Genomic DNA, 25,220 nt, shown 5'->3' with positions numbered 1-25,220 from the left:
ATTGAGAGACCTTCATAGTCCGAATCTAGAGAAAAATTCCACTAAGATTGTCTTTCCTGCCATCTTTCTACAGATTTGAGTTTCTTAATGTCTTTCTGCTTCTCTTTAAACCACTGCCATCCAGTGTTCAACATCATTTCATTTGGGTGAAATGGTGAGAGGTTGTGCCTTACTGTTGCTATATTTTCTCAGTGAGGTTGTGCCTTTTGCCATGTCATTTCCCTAGCATATTCAGATATCTAGTCTATGCCTGTATTTTAGATCCAATTATTGATTTTCATCTTCATGCAATGCTTAAGTTTTGTTATATGTTTCTAGCTTCTCTTACTTCAATCTTCATTCCAGATGTATCTATCTGTTTGAAGATTGCCTCTATTAGTGTTCAGAATTTATCTATTCTCTCATTAAATCCCTGCGTTAAGACATAAACTTCTGTGATAACAACACCATAGTTTTTTGTCCTATTTTCTCTAGCATTAGATGACTTTCTCTGTTGCTTCAAATACTACTTAGCGATTAAGTAGAAAGCATATTTAACAACAGTCCAAAGAATGGTTACAGGATCATATTCTTCAATGGAGTACCCCTGAGAAATGATCTTTATCAAAGAATGACTGTTAATATAGTTCAGCAAGAATTTCATAAGGACCCTTTCACTAATAGCTTTAGCAATAATGATCAAGAATCATAGGCTCCCCCTAACTATATGCATCATCTCTTTTGGAAGTCTTCTCATAAAATTCTTAGATTGTCAAAATTCAGGCCAATGACATATGTTGTTGGCTGGAGAGCTCAAGGGACTTTCAGACTGTATTTGCTTCCTTCTCCATACTTGTGTAACTTTCTTATTTAGCATGGTTCTAGCTTGCGTAAGAGCCCAAGTTAAGTTACAATCACGTGCCATATGACCAATGTTATGACACTTGAAGCATTCTACATTTTTCATGAATAAGAATTCATGATTTCTTCCTGCAAAATTGTTTCTTGGAGATTGTTGGGGACTATAATATCTATCTTTATGATATGCTTTACAGTCCTATGCCATGTGACCAAAGTTTGTACAAGAATAACAATAACCAAAAATTGAACTTTGGTACCTAGGAGATGGAGGTTTCCTTGATGTACTTCTGAAGCCTTTCTACCTTGAGATTCTTTGATGATAACCATTGCCTCTTGCCTCTTTGGCATCATCTATATTTCTTCTTGGTGCTAGATTTCTTCTTGGAGCAGGATATCTTCTATTGTAGTCGTGATTTTTCTCCTTGCCTTTACTGGAGCTTGGAGCATCACCATTTATTTTTGGCTTCTTCACATCTCTTTTGTTTAAATAATTTTCATTCTTGTTTGAGGATTCACCTACATATCCAAGACCTGATTTATCAAATGGGAATCTGTGATAGCTGAGCATGTCATCCAAGGCTTGAGAGCTCTTCAAGATTTTGTTCATCTCTTCAACCTTTCTTCTGAGGAAGAAAATCTCTTCTTCCAATATTTCACACTCATTATTCTTCTCGGCAAGTTGTTTCTCAGTTTCTTCCTTGCTACGAGTAGCTTCATCTGCTACTATTTTAAGGGAGATGATATCTGACTTCATTTTGAAGATTTTTTCATCCTTTGCTTTAAGTTGACATATCATGGTGTTTCTTTCCTTTCCTGCTTCATCAACCTATCCTTCTATGACTTCCAATGCTTCCATAGTCTTTTTAGCTCCTTGTGCTTGTTTCCTTGCTTCTTGTAGTTGAGACTTGAGAGAGGAGACCTCTACCTTGTACTGACCAATCACTTCTTCAAGTTTGTTCAAGCTCTTATTCCTTTGTTCAAGTTGACTTGACAAGGTATCTTTCTACTTCTTTGCTTTATTCAGTTGATTTGTCATGGATATGACTTCTTCATGATGCTTCCTTTTGCTTTGATGAAATTCCTTCTTCAGCTTGGCAAGCTCTTCATCCCTTTCTTGTACTTGAAGCCTGATGAGATCAACTTTCTAGAGCTATCTTATTAAGTTTCTCATTTTCCTTTCTAAAATTGCTAATATCTTGCATGGCAGTGATAAGTTGAGGAAGGAGTTCTTCCACAAAATCTTTTTCATTCTCTTCATCTTCTATGTCTATTTTAGCCTTGATGTCATTATTCTCATGTTCAGCTTCTATGATGGGTTCTGGATTTCCTTCTAGATTTCCATCATCTTCTTGATTGATGGTCATGGTCAATGCTCCTTTTGAGTGAAGATCATGAAGTTTGTCCCATATGCCCTTTGATGATGAATCTTTTCCTAGATTGTTCTTTACAGACTCAGATAGCCAATTCAAGATTGCCTTTACTGCTTTTGCATTGTACTCCTTGGATTCTCTATCGATCCTGCTATCATCATTCACTAATTTCCAAATTTCAATGCCTTGAGTTTGTAAGAAATTTCTCATTCTTTCTTCCCATATATTAAAGTTCCCATTAAGCCTTGGAGCCTCCTCAAATTGATTGTCTTCTATTTTAGTAGTAGAGGGAGACACATCCTTAGGAGGATTGGAGACTTTCTTCCTTGACTTCGCCATTTTTGTTCTAAAGGTCAACCTCCAAGCTGTTAAGCTTTGAATGAAGGTATCGTCTCGGATACCAACTGTTGGAAATTCTAAGAGGGGGGCTGAATCAGTATTTCATTTTCCGACTGTTGTTTTACCAGTTAAAAAATATATATTCAGTACACTAGATGAACAACAAGAATAAATGCTTCTATTAATATAAACTATGCAGTAAAATAGATACATTATATAGATGGTTGCAATCAGTTGCCAAGCACCAACTTTGACTTTGGTGAGGCTCCAACCTCCAGAGCTCCAACTCTATTTCACCAAGGTACTAATCTTGGACAGAGGAGCACCAACTCCCAAGGACTTCAATCCTTTCATTTCCTGAGACACCAGTCCCAAGGACACCTATCCTTCCTACTTCTGAGGCATCAATCCCAAGGACTCCAATCCTTCTTAATTCTGAGGCATTAGCCCCAAGGGTTCTGACCCAATCTTGTCAAAGCACATATGATAGTAATGTTCTGCTCCCAGAACTCTTCTATACTAAGTTTTGTCTATTTATAGCTTCACTATAGTCTCTCTGCTACAAAATCAATGACAAAAAGTATTCTTATGAAAAAGTCTTTACAACTCTGCACACTGCACACACATAGTCTCCAATAGCTTTCATGCTCTCTGATAATGTCTTCACACAGCTTTAGTCAGTCTATTGTTAATTGCACTAACCTCTGTATAAAAAAGAACTTCTTGTTCAAGATTATGTTCTCTGTTCGCTATTTCTCCCCTTCAACTATCTGCTGTCCTGTTGGCCCTTTGACCCTCTTTCTGTTCTGCTGGATCCTCTCACTGCCTCCGTCTCCTCTAGCTTATTTTCAACAGCATTTAACAACCTTCAACAACATTCGACCACATATTATTCTCTATTTTTCCTCCTTCTATTTGTTCCCCATGCCTCTGTTTTTTTCCCAGTTTCCTCTCTTCACTGGCCCTTTAGCTTCCTCCTTAGTCTCTATGGTTTCCTCTGTCTCTTCATGCTCACCAGCACTCCTGAGACATGTTGATTCAACGGTGAGGACCGAATCATGCATAGAGAACACATATTCAAAAGATTGTAACAGTGCTCTCCTTTTTTTTTAATGATGGCAGGCATACACAGAGTCAGCATAGTTTAACAGACAACCACATCCCAATCGCAATTGCAATCGGCTTGATTCAACCTCTTGAACTATTGTTCAGGCCTCTTGAAATATTCAGAGTGTTTTTGTATAGACTTTTTGCGTCAAAGGCCCGCGCATGACAAATATCAAAGAGATTTTTTTTATTTTTATTTTCAAGTTCACAAGTCGTGAACTGCTATTTCTTCGTGATATAGATGCTCGAGATCAATCCACTAAATGAAGTGTCTCAGCTCATCTATATATATATATATATATATATATATATATATATATATATATACATATATATGACTTTTGCAAATCACCAAAGGACACGTTCCTTAGGTGGAGGGGCTGACTTATGAGTTTTCCTCATTTAAAATATATAACTTGGAGAGTCTTCAATTGTAGACTTATGCTCACGGAACCCATATAAATAAACATGGTATATCCATATGGCAGTCCCACATGCCACGTCATCCTTTCATCTCAATTGCCACTTTCGGAGGTTCTTCTACAAGTCGAGCCTAAAGCATTGCCTATGGTCGATGGCCGATACCAGATGCGATATTACATTAAACTGTTTATAATAGGTTTGTCGGGTCCACAGTTCTATCACAATCGGCGTTTTCATGTGGCAAAGCTTTATGGCTTGCAGTATAGTGACGGACGCGACATTACAATAGGCACGATATAATAGGATCATTGGGTCCGTAATTGTATATCGCAATTGGAGGTTTTAATGTGGCAGGGCCTTTACCACTCGCGATACATAATCCCGACATGGCAGACACAATATTAAATTGCAACATATTGCAATCGTCCCATGGGTCCGCATATATATTATCGCAATCGGAGGGTTTTGGGGGTGACAACCCCTTTGAACTTTGCGATATATATATTGCTCTACTACTTTAACTTTGTTTATATGTTCCTTCGCTTATGCTCCGCTTATACACCTTACTCTTGGCATATGTGATAGCTCTACTCCTTCGATAGTACTTCCTTTGGCATTGTTGCTCCGATGGCTATTAATGCATATATAGATCTCTTTTGGCCTCCGATAGCTCCCAATTGTGTAATCTGCTTCCTTTGATGGCTCTGTTTTGGCATATATATATGTTATGTATATACCGCTCCTCCATTTGCTCTGTTTTCTCTGTTTACTCCTCTTCCTTGGCATATGTATAACATATATGTATGCTCTATTCTACTTGCTCTCTTTGCTCCTGTAGCTCCTCTGGCTTGGCAATGTCTTTCAAAGACCTCCTTGCATATAGGAATGCCTCTCTTGCTCTAATATCTTGTGATATGCTTTAAGCTACCTCCTTTGGTAGCTCCTCTTGCTTATGGCTTGGCCATCTCGATGACCTTGCTCCTGTCTCTCCATGGATCTACTCAGGTTCGCCTTGGCTTCTAGTATCTATAATATTGCCATATTGACATCAATGACAACCTAGGTCAACATTAAGATACTAGTTATAAAAGAATTCTCCTTATGTCTTGTTGGCAACTTAATTTGCCTCCTTGATCTCCTGAGTGGTGGAGTGGCTTCAAACCTATTTTGATCATCACTTGGTGGGCATGTCTTGGCAACTGCATCTGTACTGTCCAGTTCATTTTTCTATTGTTGTTGCTTCTCATGGTTGTCTCCTCTTTCATCACTCCCTTCTTCCATCAGCAAAGGCATGTGTCACTCTTCATTGGCACTCTCATGGTTTCCATCATTACACTGCTCATGAAATACTACATATCTACTTGCAAAGACTTTATGCTTAGAGGGATTAAATAATTTAGCTTTAAAATTTGTACAATACCAAAAAAAAATCATTTAATGGCCTTTGAATCCACTTTCTTCCTATCCTCCTCTGGAACATGAGCAAAGGCTTTGGAGCCAAAAACTCTTAAATGACTAATAACATGCTTAAAACCTAGTAAAGCTTCAAAAGGAGTTTTAAAATCAAGACTTTTTGTTGGACTCCTTTTTTTCAAATGCACTGCAATATTTATTGATTCAACCGAAAATCCATTAGATAGATTCTTATGTTTTAGCATGCTACAAGGACACTCCATAAGGGTTCTGTTTTTCCTCTCTACAACCCCATTCTGTTGAGGAGTGTGGGGTACTTTGAACTGCTACAGTATCCCATGGTCTTTACAGTATTTGATGAAGCCAACCTTCTTGTATTCTCCCCCTTGGTCCGAGCGGAGAATCATGATGAATTTTCATGTCTACTTCTCAATCATGCTTATGAACTCTTTAAAGTATTCAAAAGTATCACTCTTTTTCCTTAGAAAATATACCCAAGTGAATCTTGTACAACCATGAACAAATAGTAAGAAATAATAGGCACCTCCAAATGACCTTGTCTGCATTGGCCCACATAAATCATTGTTCACTAGCTCTAGTATATCTCTCTTCTTTTTATCTACATTTATAGGAAACTCATCTTTGTGCGATTCCCAAGAGCACATGCTTCACAATCAACATGAACATTCTTTAAAATAGGTAGAACATTGACCATACCTCATTTTTGAAATAGTAAAAGGTCATTGAAATTAATATGGTCGAATCTTTGATGCCATAAATCATCTGCAGTCATAGCTAATGATGTCAATGCTTGGTGTGGCGCACTTCTCATATTCAACTTGCACATACCTCCCACATGAACACCTGATGCAATTAGCTTCATATGATCCAGTAGACCTTTAATAACAAAATAAGATTTTAAAAACCCTACCTTAAGGTTCTGATTTGTTATCATAGAAACATAGATCAGATTCTTTTTTATTTCCGGTACATAGATTACATTTTGAATATGCCTAATATTTCCATTGGGCAAAACGACGGGAACATTAACATATCCTTTTATTTGGTACCCTCTGTCATCACCAAGATCAACGTTTACTCCACTGCTGGTCTCTTTAAAATTTTCAAACCAATGCTTGTTTCCTGTCATGTGGGTGGAAGCTCATTAGTCCATAAACTAAGTTTCTTCTTCATCATCCTTAGCATAAAATGCAGAATCATATACAAACATTTTGATATTCTGATTCTATTCTTCATCAGCAAAATGACGTGCATGCTTCTTGTGTCTCTCTTCACCTTCATCAAACTTCTTCTTCTAGCAATATTTAGCTATGTAGCCAACTCTACTACAATAAAAACATTTGGGTCATGAATCACTTCTGTTTGAGGGCATATCTTGAGGTGATTTTCTATGTGGTGTACTTTCGCCTTTTTGTCTTGCATTTTCCTTTGCTCTGAAGGGCTCCTTTTTTGCCATTAGAGCAAGATCTGAACTCTAGGGTATCAAGGTCATCCGCCTTTCCTCCTTTTGCATTAGGATCCCTGCCAATTCTTCAAACTTGGCAGCGTTCTCTCTCGCATTCAAGCCAATGATAAAATTTTGATAGTTGTCAGTCATACCATTCATGGTAATGGTGACAAAATCAATGTCTGCATTGTTTCGTCAATGTTGCCTAGCTTATTTTTGAGCTCCTTGATATGGGAGATGAATGTCATTACTGATTCATTCTCTTCCATTTTAATGGAGATAACATTGCTCTTTAGAAACAACAAGTGATTTGTATTCTTTATCTTGTACAAGTCTTTGAGAGTTGTCCAGATGTCTATTGCAGATTTGCATTCTCGGATATGAGGAATAATGCAATCTTTCATAGACAATTTAAGCAACACCTTCGCTTTATTCCCCATTTTTCTCAGTCCTGGATTGTTGTTGTTATTCCACCTGTAGCTAGGGTCAGCTTCAACTCATCACCGGTTGCAATTGCACATGCGTTTTGCCCCTCCAACAGTGTCTTCAACTTAAATTTCCAGTTGGAATAATTGGATCCGTCAAGCTTATTTCTCTCGTTCTGGTACACCTCTGCCATCTCGGTATTCATCTTGACACTTTAAAAAAAAATTCCGACCTCCATCAATTAAAAAACCATATCTACCCCAAATCCACAACAAAGATCCGAGCGAATTACAGCCCTTGCATTTGCTAGATCAATGACAATGCGAACAAAAGGAATTTTCTTTTTCTCAAGAAGAAGAAACAAAAACATTGCGTGATCGGGAAAAGAAATGCAGCACACCTAAAGGGCCACGATTTACTGATTCTCCTATCGTATGGGGAAGTCGAGTTTCTATAGCAACTTGGTTGATCGGGCCTCCCTAGAATTGCTAACTCGTGTTGTGGGCCATTGATGCTCCATCTCCAACACGCAACACTCCAACAATACCGCAGTGATTCTGCCACACAACACTCCAATAATACTAAAGTGTAGCCGTTGTGTTAAATCCAGTTTTACAACAATGGCGCGTTTCTTAGAAAAAAATGTTGCATTGATTTGCAATGCATTAAGTCAATACCGATCGGCTTGGTCCTCACCTCCTAACCTGCGTCGATCCCTCAATTTGGCGCTGATCCCTCAAACTGGAGTTGATCAGCAGTTACACGCAGATCCAATTTATCTCAGATCTCCCCAGTCGAATGCATGCAACAAACTTGCAGTAATTCACCAGCAGCTCTGCAGCAATTCACGAAACCATCGATGCCAACTTGGCCCTCACACAGCATGGAGTTTGCAGCTCTAACTTATACTTCACGCCCAGATTGCGCCAAGCTCAATTGAATGAAAAAAATATGTACGACGCTGATCCTATCCCTCGTGTTGGACCAAATCCTCACACTAGCTTCTTAGTCACGAATCTAAGGCCACATGTTTCCCACCACAGAAACTGTTGTCACTGGGGTTCCCTCGTCAATTGTCAAGAAAGCACAAAACATATGTCCACAACAGATCGTAATTCTTTAACCTAATCACTGGAAAACCCTCACTTGACGACACACAGGCCTCTTATCACCCACTCTACTATGATATCATGATAAAAATAGAAGAATCAAATTTATTATTCAAACGGGGCAGCTCACAAGTGAGGAGCTTCACCAGGAGACTCCCTCAGCAAAATGCTTTACATCTAAATCACATTACAAGTTATGAATATATAATAAACCTTACCAATCATGAATATATAATAAACACTCAAATAGGTCAGTTAAAACAAATACATAAGAAATAAGAACTAATTCCTAATCTAAATATATAATAAACACTCAAATAGGCAAGTTAAAACAAATACATAAGAAATAAGAACTAATTCCTAATCTAAGACTCCAGTGAACCGACTCTTTCCTAACTTACATTTCTCCATTATCTGCAACAGTATTATCTACAACAGTATTGATGTTGTGTCATGATCATAAAAATTCGGTACTCACTTATCCCTTACCTCAGAGACCAGCTCGTCGGCACATAACTGCTAATTTCGTTGGACTACCCCGTAGAGAACCCCCAAATTCGTTGATCGACCCGCTCCAACAAGCTGGTTTTGAACCTCCAACATTTTTTGGTTGTATCCCTGCAACTATTGAGCATTACATTCTAGAATACCAGAATTTGGTATTAGAAATCCTATGCAGTAGTTATGGCAATCAAAATTCTGGTTTCTGAGCATCTTATTTTTTTTTAAGAAAGCAATAACTTACAGAGATGAAACCCTAAAGAGATTTTTGAAAATTTTATATTTTAAGCACTAAAAGAATTTAGTATAGCACTACAGGCCATCATAAAGAATAATGGAGTACCAAATTTTTATGATCAGACACAACATCGATACAAGGATGTTCGGGTCAGTTATACCTCCTATCACGCTCACTTTCCCCATACCTACTGGTTTTGAAGCACAAATACTAGGTTTCGTCTATTATGAGAAGAACACTATAAACTAAAAATTGATATTTAAATCTTCCATTACTTACCTTACCGTGATAGTGATATTCTATACTAAACATAAAAATCACATAATCCCCTAACGCGAAACATAATTATAAATATGATCATAAATTATAATAATGAGACATATTATGTTAATATTTTCAATTAATATAAATCGGTTCTATAAAAAACAATAGTAATGATACTCCATACTAAATCTAAAATATCCTGGTTCTCTAAACTTGAAAAATAATTATAAATATGATCATAAATTATAATAATAATAAAAAATTATACTAATATTTTCAATTAATTTACATTTGTTCTATAAAAAAATTAATGCGAATGATAAAATTCTTTATTCAATTTTCTAAATATAAATTTATGTACTATCTTCAAATAAAATAAAAGATTATTTACTTGACAAACTTGTAATTTTATATAGAATTAGTTGAATAACGAAATTTATTTATTCAAATCTTCTTGCATGAGTCCATGTACCATCTTTTAAATTAAATAAAATTTTATTCTATTTAAAATTTTATAATACACTTTCTCTTTCATGAATATAACTTTTAAAACTATACAATTTCTTTTAAATATATACAGTATTTATAAGTTTTAAAACCAGCTTTTAATCAAAAGTTCACGAGGCTCTTTATTTTAGGAATATATAAATAAATTAAAAATAAATAAATAACTCAACTGCGTCATATTTGAAACTAAACCCTCTTACGAATTCATCCTGCTTGGGGTTGGTACTTCGACAATTTCCATATATTGGCTCAGAGGTAACGAACAATTTTCTATGAAAGCGTAATCTTAATGATAGATGAAAAAACCAAAGTCAAAATGATTAATACTATAACATTCTTATCATGGTTGTTAAATTTATAAATTAGGAATGTTCCCGTATGTCCAATCTTTCATTTTACAAACTGATGGGTTTTTATAGTGATGAGGGAACCGAGTGAATACACTATACATTCTTAATCTTAAATAGTGATGCATATTTAAAAAGTAATTCTGTAATTTGCTGTTTAGTAGTTTTTTTTAATTATTTTGAGTTTTTTTATTATTAAAAATATGGTAAAATAATTTTTGGTAAATTATGGTTTGTTGTTATTTAAAATGAGCTTTTAATTTTATATATAAATTTAACATTTTAAGAGTTCACAATTCAAATTCATGGATCCAATAAATCTCTACAAGATTTTAGATAAATTCTACCAAAAAATATGTCAAAAAAGTCCAAAAAATATCACAAATAGATTACTACTTTTGTATGTTAGCTTGATTGTTTTTTCATTGTTTTTTTTCTTTTTTAACTTCACAATATAGATAATGTTTTCTTTGCTAATTTCACAATATAAATAAAAAAATTATTTTTTTATTATTTCAAATATAATTTTAAATGCATAAATATATTAACAAGTATAATATATTATTTATTATTTTATAATTTTGATATAATTTTTTATATATTGTATTTTTATGTTTTTCTTTTTTATGTCAAGTGAGTCTTCAAATGACTTGCATGCTTGTGGCTTTAGAAGCTACAACCAGGGGCATTTAGGCCATAGTGGATTCCACCATGGGTGGGCCACATCCCTTAGCATGACTAGATTTTTTACCTTTACACCCTTAAGTTATAGTGTGAGTGCCTTAATAGAACACCCTTTACACCACGAAGTGTCTTAAGAGTCAATGGACTACTTTTTATGTTTTTTAATTTATCTTTCATTTTAGTATTTTCATTTTTTTTTGCTTAGTTATATATTTATATATATCTAGTTGGTTGACTTATGGGAATTTGAACCTAAAATCTCATGGAACATAACACTTGATTATCAAAACCATTATCAATTGAACTACCCCATCAACTTAATTATATTTTTCATTATAACGAGCAATTGCCCCAAATGTTGCAAAGAAAACGTCGTAAGGCGGTAGCATATGGAAGAAGAGCATAGATGAAGAGAGATGTGATATGTTATGTGATCTAGGTACAAGGAAAATTTTAAGGATGGAAATTTATCTTAAATTTTAGAAACCTTGGTGAATCTTACTAGTCCCTAACATGAAAACTATAAAATGTTTAGCGATATGTTTGTAAAATTCTTCAAATCTCTAATGATTTTATATAGTTTCTATAAAAATTTGTCCATTGTTCTTAAGGTAAAATAACTTTATTGTTTAAAATTTGGCCAAATTATTTTTAGGAAAAATGGAAACTGACGAATCCTTTTTCTGGAAAAAAACATAGAAAATTAGCCCACCAATGAATATTAGCCCATAAAATTTTCCCTATCTAGGTTTGTTTAGTTTAGAACTATTTCCTTCAGAACATAAATTACTACCTATAACAACAGGTAATAAACTAATTCAACTTTACAACATATTTAATTTGACTCAAGAAATCTCTACTCTTCTCAACATAAAGACATGGTACAAGATGTTTTGTGACATGCTAAAAGAAAAGCGTAGATGGCCCATGGTTGAAGAAACATTTCATGGTCACCCCCAAAATAGTTAAGAAATATTCATCGGTTAGGAAAAGAAAATTTGAAGTTATTTGACAGTCACCATCAAACAAGAATTGACCCTACAAATAATATGACATGTGAGAAATCTGCCAATCCACCACTAATGCTACAAAAAATTCCCATGTATCATTTAAAATGCATTTGGTACAAAGAAACACAAGAAATATCTCACAAGTGATGTCATTCATTTTAACTTCAAGCACTATTGTCCGACATGAGGCATGTACACTGTGAGCCTATTATATGAAAGATCTAGTTGTTGTAACTTCACACATTTCCTTAGAGTTACACATATACAATCTGATCACTAGTTCACTCCATATGAAACTCAATGTGTGTTTCTGAGGAAAATATTTTCGAATTATATCAATTTTCTAGTTATAATTTATCCAATGACTCCAAATACATGTATTGCATTTCAATTGACACGAAAAACTACATAGATATTAAGACACTAGCATCTTACAATGTTGACACTATAAGAACTGCCATCTCATTTAAAAATATCACAAATTTTCTATTCTCATTATTCAAATGAAATTCAATAGGTTGTAAGACAAGATAAGGCTGAAAAGAAATAATTATTGTTTCAGAGACAATGAATAATTGATATAGTAATGGAGCCAGTAAATGTGACATCAGAACTAGTTGTAGTCAGAAAAGTTTTGAATAGGTTCCATTGTTGCAATGGAAACATCCTGAAGGTGGAGAAAAATAAACACATGAAATGAGAGTCCTAAAAAAAATCATTTCCTCTTAAGTGCCTATTCATGGGGAAAATATGCAAGATCCATATAACTTACCTTGACAAAGATGAATCAGTTAGCTTCTCGCTTCACTATAGTAGCATCAACTAGATCTATTCTAGCCAACACTTCTACACTTGGGATTCTCCTACCATAAATAAGCGACAAAAACCTTATCTGTTTGAAAAATGAGAACTAAAAAACAACTAATGATACAAAATAAATGCTGACAAAAGCATGGGTTAGTTGATATGTTCTTAAAAGTATGTCCACTTTATACGTCATGTCACAATTAAAGTTACACTTGATGGCCAATATCTTCAGCTATAGGAATGGTGCCATCAATATGAAGCTGCAAAGAAGATTTACACTACACAAAACAGAGGTTTAGACATCACAAAGAGATTAAATTTGATATGCAAAATTATGACGTAAAAATAGCTAAAGTATTCTTAAAAAATTTTGAAGGCTAGCAAAAATATACGTTGTTGCCTCTTAAGTGCCTATTCATGGGGACAATATGCAGGATACATATAAGTTACCCTATGAAAGATGAATCGGTTAGTTACTTGCTTCACTGTAGTAGCATCAAATGCATTTATTCTAGCAAATAATTTAGCGCTTGGGATTCTCCTATGATAATTAAGCAATAACACCTTTATCTATTCAAAAAATGAGAACTAAAAATCAATTAACAATACAAAATAATGATTGACAAAGGCATGGGTCAATTGATATTTTCTTAAAAGTATTATCCACTTTCTAAAAGTGCGTCACAATTAAAGCTATACCTGACAATCAATAGCTTCATAGATGAAGAGAGATTTGATATGTTATCAGATCTAGATGTTGTCTAGTTTGGAACTATTTCCTCTGCAAAATAAATTACTAGCTACCTCTAACAACAAGTAATGAATTAATTTAACTTTTCAATATATTTAATTTAACTCGAGAAATATCTATTCTTCTCAACAGAAAGACATGGTACAAGATGTTCCATGACCTTCTAAAAGACAAGTGTAAATGGCCCATGGTTGAATCAACATTTCATGTTCAACCCCAAAACAGTTAAGCAATATTCATCAGCTAGGAAAATAAAATTTGAAGGCATTTGACTAATCACCATCTTTTACTTGAAACAAAATCTAACCCTACAAACAATATGACATGTGAAAAATATTCCAATCCTCCACTAATGCTGCAAACAATTCCCATGTGTCATTTAACATGCATTTGGTACAAACAAACAGAAGAAATATCTCATAAGTGATGTCATTAGTTGTAACTTGAAGCACTATTCTCTAACATGAGGCATGTTCCTTGTGAGCTTGTTATATGAAAGGTCTAGTTGTTGTAACTTCACTCATTTCCTAAGAGTTACAGGTATACTACCTGATCATTAGTTTACTCCATATGGTATACTCAATATATGTTTTTTAGGAAAATAATTTCGAATCATCTCAATTTTCTAGTTATATTTTTACAATGACCCTAAAGAAGTGCATCACATTTCGATTGACACAAAAAAATTCATAGATATTAAGACACTAGTAGATTACAATGCTGACACTATAAGAATTTCCATCTCATGTAGAAAACAATCACAAATTTTGTATTCTCATTAGTCAAATTAAATACAATAGGTTGTAAGTCAAGATAAGGTTGACAAGCCATAATTATTGTCTAGGGGAAATGGAATAATTTCTCTATTAATGTAGCCAATAAATGCAACATCAAAAGTAGTGATAGTCAAGAATATTTTGAACAGGTCCCATTGTTGCAATGGAAACCTCCTGTGGGTGCAACAAAATAAACTCATGAAATGAAACTCCTACGAAAAAAGATTTATTCCTCTTAAGTTCCTATTCATGGGGACAATATGCAAGATCCATATGACTTACCCTGTCAAAGATGACTTGGTTAGCTACTCTCTTCATTGTAGTAGCATCAACTACATCTATTCTAACAAGAAATTTTGCACTTGTGATTCTCCTACCATAAATAAGTGACAACAACCTTATCTGTTCGAAAAATAAGAACTAAAAATCAATTAATGATACAAAACAAATGTTGAAAAAAGCAAGAGTTAGTTAATATCTTCTTAAAGTTATTGTCCAACTTCTATATCATATCACAATTGAAGCTATATTTGACAACGAATATCTTCCGCCATAGGACTAGTGCCATCAATATGAATTTGCAAAGAAGATTTCAAATGCACAAAATATAAGTATAGAGATCACAAAGAGATTAACATTGATATGAAAGATTATGATGTAAAAATAGCTAAATTATTCTTAAGAAATTTTGAGGGCTAGAAAAAATATGCATTGTTGCCTCTCAAGTGCCTATTCATCAGGACCATATGCAAGATCCATATAACTTACCCTGTCAAAGATGAAGCAATTATCTACGCGCTTCATTATAGTAGCATCAACTACATATATTCTAGAAAGCAATTATGCACTTAGGATTATCCTACCATATGTAAGCAATAACAACCTCATCTATTCGAAAAATGAAAACTAAAAATAAATTAAGGATAAAAAATAAATGTTGATGAAGGGATGGGTCAATTGACACTTTCTGAAATCATGTCACAATTAAAGCTATACCTGACAACCAATATCTGCATAGATGAAGAGAGATATGATATGTTATGTGATCTAGATGTTGTCTAGTTTGGAACAATTTTTTTTGAAACATAAGTTACTACCTCTAGCAACAAGTAATAAATTAATTTAACTTTAGAATAGATTTAATTTAACTAGATAAATCTCTACTCTTCTCAATAGAAAGATATTGTACAAGATGTTCCGTGGCCTACTAAAAGACAAGTGTAGATGGCCCATGTTTGAAGCAACACTTCATGTTTAGCCCCAAAACAATTAAGAAATATTCATCGGCTAGGAAAAGAAAATTTGAAGGAATTCAACTAATCACCATCTTCTACTTGAAACAAAATCTAACCCTACAAACAATATGACATGTGAAAAATATTCCAATCCGCAACCAATGATGCAAACAATTCCCACCTATCATTTGACATGCATCTAGTGCAAAAAGCACAAAGAAATATCTCATAGGTGATGTCATTCGATATAATTTGAAGCACTATTATCCGACATGAGGCATGTTCCCTGTGATCCTGTTATAGGAAAGGTCTAGTTGTTGTAACTTCGCAAATTTCCCTAGAGGTACAGTTATACTACCTAATCAACTGCATATGACATTCAGTGTGTGTTTTTGAGGAAAATATTTTCAAATGATCTCAATTTTCTACTTATAATTTATACAATGACCCCAAAGAAGTGCATTGCATTTCAATTAACACGTAAAACTATATAAATATATTAAGGTACTAGCATCTTACAATGCTAACACTATAATAACTTCCATCTCATTTAAAAAAAATCACATTTTTTATGTTCTCATTATTCAAATTAAATGAAATAGGTTGTAAGTGAAGATAAGTTTTACAAGCAATAATTATTGCTTCAGGGACAATGAATAATTGATCTAGTAATGAAGCTCGTAAATAAGGCATGAAAACCAGCTATAGTCAGGAATGTTTTGTATAGGTCCCATTGCTATAATGGCAACATCCTGTAGGTGAAAAAAATTAAACTCATGAAATGCAAGTTTTAAAAAATTAGATTGTTGCCTCTTAAGTGCCTATTCATGGGGACAATATGCAAGATCCATATAACTTACCTTGTCAAACATGAATCATTTAGCTACTTACTTCACTATAGTGGCATGAACTGCATCTATTCTAGCAAACAATTCTACACTTAGGATTCTCCTACCATAAGTAAATGACAAAAACCTTATCTGTTAAAAAATGGGAACTAAAAACCAATTAACGATACGAAATAATCGTTTAAAAACCCATGGGTCAGTTGATATCTTCTCAAAATATTGTCCACTTTCTACATCATGTCACAATTAAAGCTATAGTTCATGGCCAATATCTTTAATTATAGGACTGGTGTCATCAACATGAAGGTGCAAAGAAGATTTCAACTGCACAAAACATAAGTCTAGACATCACAAAGAGATTAACTTTAATATGCAATATTATGATGTAGAAATAGCTAAAGTATTCCTAAGAAATTTTGAAGGGTCACAAAAATATACATTGTTTCCTCGTAAGTCCCTATTCACGGGGACAATATGTAAGATCCATATAACTCACCCTATTAGAGATAAATCATTTATCTACTCACTTCACTGTAGTAGCATCAACTACATCTATTCTAGCAAATAATTTTGCACTCGAGAGTCTCCTACCAAAAGTAAGTAACAATAATCATCTATAGTGAAAAATGAGAAATAAAAATCAATTAATGATATAAAGTAAACATTGACAAAGACATTAGTCAATTGATATCTTATTAAAAGTATTGCCCACTTTCTATAATCATGTCCCAATTAAAGTTATACCTAACAACCAATATCTTCAGCTATAAGACTAGTGCCATCGATACAAAGTTGTAAAGAAGATTTCAACTACAAAAAACAAAAAAAAATCGAGACATCACAAAGAGATTAACTTTGATATGCAAAATTATGATGTAAAAATAGGTAAAGTATCCTTAAGAAATTTAGAAGGTTGACAACAACATAACGCTAAGGGACTATCTACTATGAGCAAAGGTAGCATTGTCATGATATTCTTGATGCAGTTTAGTAGAGAGCATGGTTTCCAACATGGTCTAGAGGGATTTCAAGCAATGGTTGAAAATTTTTAATTACCAACTCTAAAATAGGTACAAAAACAAAAACTTAGATGAAGTAAACATAATACAAAGAAATACACAAGTACATAAACTCAAATTAGGTAAACATGGAAAATAATGTTTGACTAGTAATTAATCACCAATTAAAACTACATTCACTAAAGCTTGATCATAGATCATGGATGTCAAAAGGGTAACATGATTCCATACCTGTGTAGAAAGCCACAGGTAACTTTCAGTTTTATATAGACTTTCCACTTTATTTTTTCTAGATTCCCATGTAGCCAAGCCATGTCTAAAGCTATTGCTATGTTGGCTTGTGGCTTATAGTCCCTAATTTTGAATCTCTTGTCAGCTAGATCTAGGACTCTTCTCTTCAAGATGTTCGTAGAATCAATGTTATGTATGTTGAATTCTTTGGGGCTATGATTCATAGCACCATTATGCAACAAGGATAGAAAAACCATACTTATGCCCCTTGAATCTTTGTTCCAAAGGCACAAGACAATAGGTTCCTTTAAAATTTTAATGCAAATCAAAGGCAATGTGTTCACTTACTATGTTATTTATTGGAGTCTATTATTTTAGAGGTGGGTGTTGTGATAACCATACAAATGTTCATCAACAAATCTTTAATTATGTTGTTGCTAGTAGCTTCTCATAGATATTTGTATTACCAACCAAACTTGCAGTGCACATAATTGTAAGAGTAAGCTTATTTAATCATGCAAACTCATGAAAGTGCAATAAGTTAGCTCAACACATTTGAAAGATTAAATATTTTTTAATACCACATTCATACCCAAAAATTGATCACGAAGGAAAACATAAATATTGAATCCATCCATCTAGATAAGGTCGTCTTAACATTAGGTGGGCATAAACTAGTTTAGATAGAAGGAAAATTCAAAAAAGCACTAACATAGTCATAGGCCAAGATAGGTTGTTTAAGTTCCCCATCCTAAGAATGTCTCATGACTCTTTACACGTCATATGTTGTTGTAGGGTTTGAAGTTATAAAAGTAAAACCACAAAGGGTGAAATTGGGAGTGGACCAAAACTATCCAAAAACACTGATAAGAAAACTAGTTTATTAAGAAGAGACTTTATATATGCATTATTATTTTTATCTATTAGTCCCACCAAGTTTAAGTTCAATAGGGGTTTCATTTTTCCATTCAAATTATTTATCTAATTATCAAGGTTCTAAGAAAGAGTACTCTAAATTTAAAAGCATTGAAATATCAATTTTACAAATTTTGAAAATACGCCTATATTTCCTACACCCTAACCCTATGCTTCTTAACAAAATAATTACTCAAATACCTAACAATATTGACAATCATCAACAATTATATCTACTATATAGTTTCCACTATGTCCTCTCTAAATGCTATACCAAAAACAATGAAACAAAAACACGAAGGACAAGGGTGATGGCGTAGGAAACTCTAAATTTTTAAATGTGACTCTGCACGAAAAAAAGAAGTTAAAGGGATCCAAACATTCCTTCAATTGGAATGAGAAGTGCGAGACAACAATCACACTTTTTTCCTCACTAAAACTATTGTAGTTGTTTCACACTGTTGTCCGAAGCTCCTCCATTTATTACTTTGATGTTGGCGTGGATATGTTGTTTTTGTCGCAGCACAGGACTTGGTTGCATTGAGGCCATGTCACATGGGAAAATGTATAAAATTATTAATGTAAAGTCTCAGTTTCTAGGTCGAAGAGCGCCATATCAGCTATAGCCACTTCACTTTCTCCAACTTTTCCTTGCTTCACTTCTTTCCTCGACCTCGATCCGAGGTTCTTAGGATTTCCAATTATTGTTCTTGAACACTGCTCTGTATCTTGTTACCTGCATGTGGTTCTTTTGTTCGAAATATATACGATGGATTGAATTGAATTGAATTCGATAGCAATGTCTGTCGAGAATTATTAATGATGGGTGATTCTATGAGAAGGGTTTGGGTTTGGTCCTTTAGTATGAAGTTCCACTGTGATGTCAGGTTATGATTTTCATGCTTGGGAATGATGAATAATGTTATTTTTTTATTGAGTATTCTGATGAGGATGACGATGAGTTGCAAGGCATAGTAACAATGTGTGATATCTCAGAGGAGTGTAAGCATCAAGCATTCCACGAGATCATTCGTTGGATTTTCATAGAATTATAATAATGTGTTTGAAGTAGCACAATGTATGTGAATACATCTTGCAAGTTAATGATTACATTTTATGCCGCAGTATCAATATCCACAATCAACTTACCTTGTTCGTTATCGATCGTAGTAATTTCTTTATTATAAGTTTGTGATTGCATTTTGCTTATGGTTGCTTCATCCTGATCCAAATTGTCATCCAAATATGAGGTTCGCAGCTTCAATATTATTGATTTTCATCGTTATTTTGTTTTCCAATGTTATTGAGTTCAAAATCTTAGAAAGCAATTATTTTATGTCCTATGACTTATCAATTCTGTGAAACAACTTAAATTTTATGGAACTGTTAGGAATCAAGACGACTGATAAATTTTATTGCCCTGAAATCTACCTATTAAATGAAAGTAGTTAAGTATGATTTGGATGTTTGAATCACAATAGGAAAATTTGAATATGTTGTATCGGTAGACCTCATTTGCTTATGATATTATAAGTATGAGGTTTCTCTAAAGTAAATACACATGGGAAAAAAATCTATTAACCAAACTGGTGAATGTGCAGCTGATTCAGGTTGAAAAATTTCCTATAGATTTGGGATTCGAACCTTCAAGTTTATTATGATTAAGGTAGAGCTTAAAAAAATAGATTCCTTGAGCCTTCGAAACTATCCCATAAGATTCCTCTCAGACCATTCTCAGACAGATCCAATTCTTGACGATTGTGAAGATATGATAGAAATGGAAGAACAAAACCACTGAGCTTATCATTGTTGAGACACAACATCTTAAGCTTCCTGAACATCCTAAATGACAAAGGAATAGAGCAAGTTTATTTTTCGAATCTCATCGGAAGAGGTTTTTCATTAGTTACGCCGTAAGGCGTTTCCCTTTGAAATGAACCCCCCAAATGCCTTTGTGTCTTAATCGTAGCTGTTAGATGTAATTTTAGACGATTGAAGAGAAATCAGCCATCTAATTAATTAGGCCGATAGGCCTTTCTCTCAATGCAAAGATGGTAAACTGCCCTTCTCTCTCAAAATCCAAGCACTTCAAATGCGGAGATCGTCAAACACGCACAACCTTATAGTGCTCTTCAACTGCGGAGATCGTTAACCCCTAACACAGAAGCCTAATTCAGTGCATTCAAGCAGTCGGCAGGAGCCTTATTCTAGCGGGGAAGATCCGAGCATATACATCGTATACTTGGTTTTAATCTTGTTAGAGATTTATGTTCACACTCTCGCCATTCTGCCATTCTGCACACAAGCGACGAACCAATCATCTCTCAATCAAACGACCTTATCATCTGGAGTGGTACCTGATCAGTACGACCTTGTATTGTTGATGCATGGTTTGCTCCATTCTCGTTGTGTTTTATTTGCTCTGCAAAATAAATCATTTACCCATTTACGGTGGCCATGGATAAAGTTGGGCTGCACAGCTAACTGTATTGTTTTTGGAGTATTTCTAGTTTTGTTGCAGAAACCTTGAATTCGTACAATTCACATCTTTGGGGGAAATATTGATATCTACGTCTTTGGGTAAATATTAATCTCTAATGAACCCAGTATTCAGAAGATAGAGGGTATAGTTACCACTGTGTTCCTTTGAATGGAATGATTTTCTGTTGTAATTGTTGTATTGGGCTGACATGTTAATAGACCTATAGAAAGCTTTGATGCGGTTGGAGGTGAAGAATTGTGGTAAATTAAAGTAGGTCATTTTTTCTTTTGCATCATGAGAAATAGCCATGTTAGCTTTAGTTTTATCCGAAGGTCTGTTTGTTTACAGGCCCTTGGCAGCAGTCAGCAGCCCTCGCGATCCTTTTCTCTTTTATTTCAACTCAAGAGCTATTTGCGCAACTGCCTGCATGACCTAAACGCAGATTAAATCTGCCTCCGCCCAATTGTTTGCAGGCAAGCCGTTGCAAAAAAGCAAAGCGCGAGGAGAAGGGAGAGGGCGGCCTTCTTCTTCTTTGATTTTACGCTGTGAGGAATCAAACCCGCGACCGCCTCTTTATTCTTATTTTCTGAATCGATAGAGGTGCTTTAACTTCTTCTTCTTCTTCTAAGCTCTACTGCTAATGTGATCCTATGATGATGGCCATTCTTCGTTTGCTTATTCTTCTTATTTGTTTTGTTAATGAATTATTGATGAAGATGATGCACAGCTGAATGAGGGTATGATGGAGGTTGTTGCTCTGTTGTCCACTTCTTCATTCGAATCCTCGAGTCATATCATATCATGGAATGTAGCGACGAACCAATCATCTCCCAATTAAACGACCTTATTATTTGGAGTGATACCTAATCAATACAACCTTGTATTGTTGATGCAGGGCTTGCTCCATTCTCACTGAGTTTTCTTTGCTCTGCAAAATCAATCATTTACCCATCTGCCATGGCCATTTTTGGTTCAAAGGTTTTATCAGAGCCTTCCACTGCTGTTTGCAAGGAATTTCAAGTTCTCAGGGTGGAATTCGACCTATCTGTTATCCGCCAGGTTGGCATTGACTAACCCTTTACCCACATTTTTTGGATCTACAAAAAGCCTTTTTAAATTTATATATTTCAGGCTCTGAATTGATCACGGTGGAACAATTTAGTGGTTAATTCTTCTCGGCCTTTACAGTCTGTAGCGGTAGGTTTTAGGGTTTTATTTTATGAAAAACATATAATGCATTTTATCTTTAAATACTTGAAATATTGTGTTTCTTATATCGCTTAAGTGTTTGGAGTAAGTCTGTCCTCTATCTTATTTGTTTTACATTTCCTGTGCTAAAACATGATGCAGATTCCTTCATTTCGCGGTCTAAAACAGTGTAGAAATGGCCGAGGGTCCAATGGCCGATATGTTTACAATACAACAGACCACGAGTCGAGTACTGTGATATATGTGCGGTATTTCCATGCCACCCAACGCAGCAAACATGTGCGTTAATTGTATAGGAACCCAAGTGGATATCACAGAAGGTCTATAAAAGCACGTAACAATCCTTCATTTCCCTTAATGTAATTCGTATTTACAGCCCCCCAAAACATGGATAAAAGCCCAATTTGAATCCAAGGAACTCTTAACATTTTGCATTAAGAGGCTTAAGAATTTGAACAAGGTTAGGCTTGTACATGCTGAATTCATATGGACCGAACCCCATTCTAAGAGAATCAAGGACAAGTTGCGAATACAGAAGGTAGTGCTCAATGGGACTATATTGGAACAGGCTTACGTTGTTGAATATGTTCAGCAAGATAATATGTGTGAACACTGTACAAGGGTTCAGTCCAACCCAGATCAGTACATGGCTGTTGTGCAAGTCAGGCAACATGTTAGCCAGAGGAGAATGTTCTTCTATCTGGAACAGTTGATTCTCAAGCACGATGCAGCTACTCAGGCAGTCAATGTTAAACAAGTGCACGACGATGTTGATTTTTTCTTTGCTAATAGAATTCATGCAGTTAGGTTTGTGAGCTTTTGGGCAATGTGGTGCCTATTTTGAAACGCAATGACAAACAGCTTGTGTCTCAGGATTCAAAGAGCAATACATACAATTATAAGTACACTTTCTTTGTTCAGATTTGCCCTATTTGCAAGGAGGATTTGATTTTCCTCCTCCAAAGGTTGTGGAAAACTTGGGTAACTTAGGTCCCCTTGTTCTGTGCACAAAAATGAGTACCCATATTATGTTGCTTGACCCATTTACTTAGAGGCATGCTTTTATGGACGCGAATCAGTATTGGAGGGTTCCTTTTAAGCCTCTCCTTTCAAACTGTCACTTGGTTGAATATATTGTATTGGATATTGAAGTTGAGATGGGTTTGACTACTGTGGGTGTATCAAGTACTCATTGGCAGAGGCAAAGGTAGCCCGTGTTTCAGACTTTGGAAAGAATGACACTATTTTTATAGTGAAAACTCATCTGGGCCATCTTTTGAGTCCTGGTGACTATGCTCTTGGTTTTGATTTCTATGGTGCAAATACTAATGATGTGGATTTAGATAAATACAAAGGACTTAATCTTCCAGATGTGGTTTTGGTGAAGAAAAGCTACGAAGAGAAGCACCAGAAGAAGTGGGGCAAGCCTAGGCCTTGGAAGCTTAAGACATTGCCCATGGAGGTTGAACCATCTTCCAGAGGCAGAATGGAGGATGTGAAGGAATGGGAGGACTATGAAAAGTTTTTGGATGAACTGGAGGAAGACCAGGAGATGCGATCCAAGATTGCATTGTACAAAAATGAAAATTATCAGCGAGCAGATATAGCGTCTATGACAGATGGTGAAGATGTTCCTTCTGTACCTTTGGATGAGCTTCTTGGTGATCTTACACTCGAGGATGATGAGCACGAAGATGAAGAAATGGAAGGCTAATTGTTAAAACACATTTCAGAAAATCACAGTACATTTATTACTCACTGTGAAAACCTTCATGCTCAAAATCGATATGGTATCACAGCTACACAATGGTAGACATATCATTTCCAAGAACAATCTTCTGCAGTTGATTTTCATGATGTGCAGACCTTTTGTCAGCCTATCAGTGGCATTTATTAGAGCTAGCATATTGAAGATTGGCACAGCAGCATCAGTAATGATATGTTTGAGTTGTATGTTTGAGTTAAGAATAATTGCATGGCTTAATTTATTGCAGACACTAACATTGATTTTGCATTAAATTATTGCAGTTGTTTGTATTTTTATTGCTGTTATGATGCTTGGAAATCGTACTGTCATTTTGTAAGTTGCACAGATGAATAGATTAATAGTATAATGTATGGATGTTGTATGCATTTGCCACATAAACACTGCAACAGATGAAATTATGCTTTAAGAATGCTAAGGTGACATTACGTTTTTTATGTGCTGGATAAATTGTGTTTACTACAACTATTTTGCATCTCTTGGATACTTGTGTGGTTTTCCAATTGGTGTGGCTGCTGATTTTGTGGTTGTTCATTGCAAAATTTTGAAGAAAAGGCCTTCCAGGTGTAGAATTTGATGATGTCACACAAAGCATTTCTCCGGATTTGAGGTTCCTTACCACTGCTATTGAATCTGCCACTTCTGCTAAATTTGCTGCATTTTTATGAAAAGTTAAAATAACTAGGGAACCATTTTTGCTTTAGAATATGAAACATTGAAGAGACCACTCCAGAAGATGATGTTGCTGCCATCATGAAGAAGTAGTTAATGGTAATAAGAATACATTTCTGCTGAAAAAATCATCATTTTGGTTTATTTTCTAGAGGCTTTTGTGACCAGATGCTAATTACACAAGTTCATTGTTGCTCCTATCCAGTGACTACTATTGATGTTCGTTGTTATCTGAAGGCAACAGGTTGTCTCTTCAGATTCCAGGTATTCTTAAAACTTGATCATCAAAGAAACAAAGAGGAAAAATTCGATGGTAGAGTTCATTGTTGCTCCTGTCCTTGGATGTTATTCATGTTTACTGCTATCTGGAGGCAACAGGTCGTATCTTCAGATTCACGGTATTCTTAAAACTTTATCATCAAGAAAACAAAGAGGAAAAATATGAAGGTATCATATATGTTATT

At 34.8% G+C, this 25,220-nt stretch overlaps 1 pseudogene; it reads left to right on the top strand.

Moving 5' to 3' along the window:
- Positions 1-22,503: 22,503 nt before the first annotated feature.
- LOC149176697 (uncharacterized) lies at positions 22,504-24,046 on the top strand (annotated as a pseudogene).
- The last annotated feature ends 1,174 nt before the right edge of the window (positions 24,047-25,220 follow it).

This window comes from Pinus tabuliformis, chromosome 4_1, assembly GCF_031772625.1.
Source record: "Pinus tabuliformis cultivar Carrire ecotype Pingquan chromosome 4_1, CPIR1, whole genome shotgun sequence".
In the NCBI taxonomy this organism is placed as follows: domain Eukaryota; kingdom Viridiplantae; phylum Streptophyta; class Pinopsida; order Pinales; family Pinaceae; genus Pinus; species Pinus tabuliformis.
This window is presented reverse-complemented; position numbering and strand designations above follow the sequence as displayed.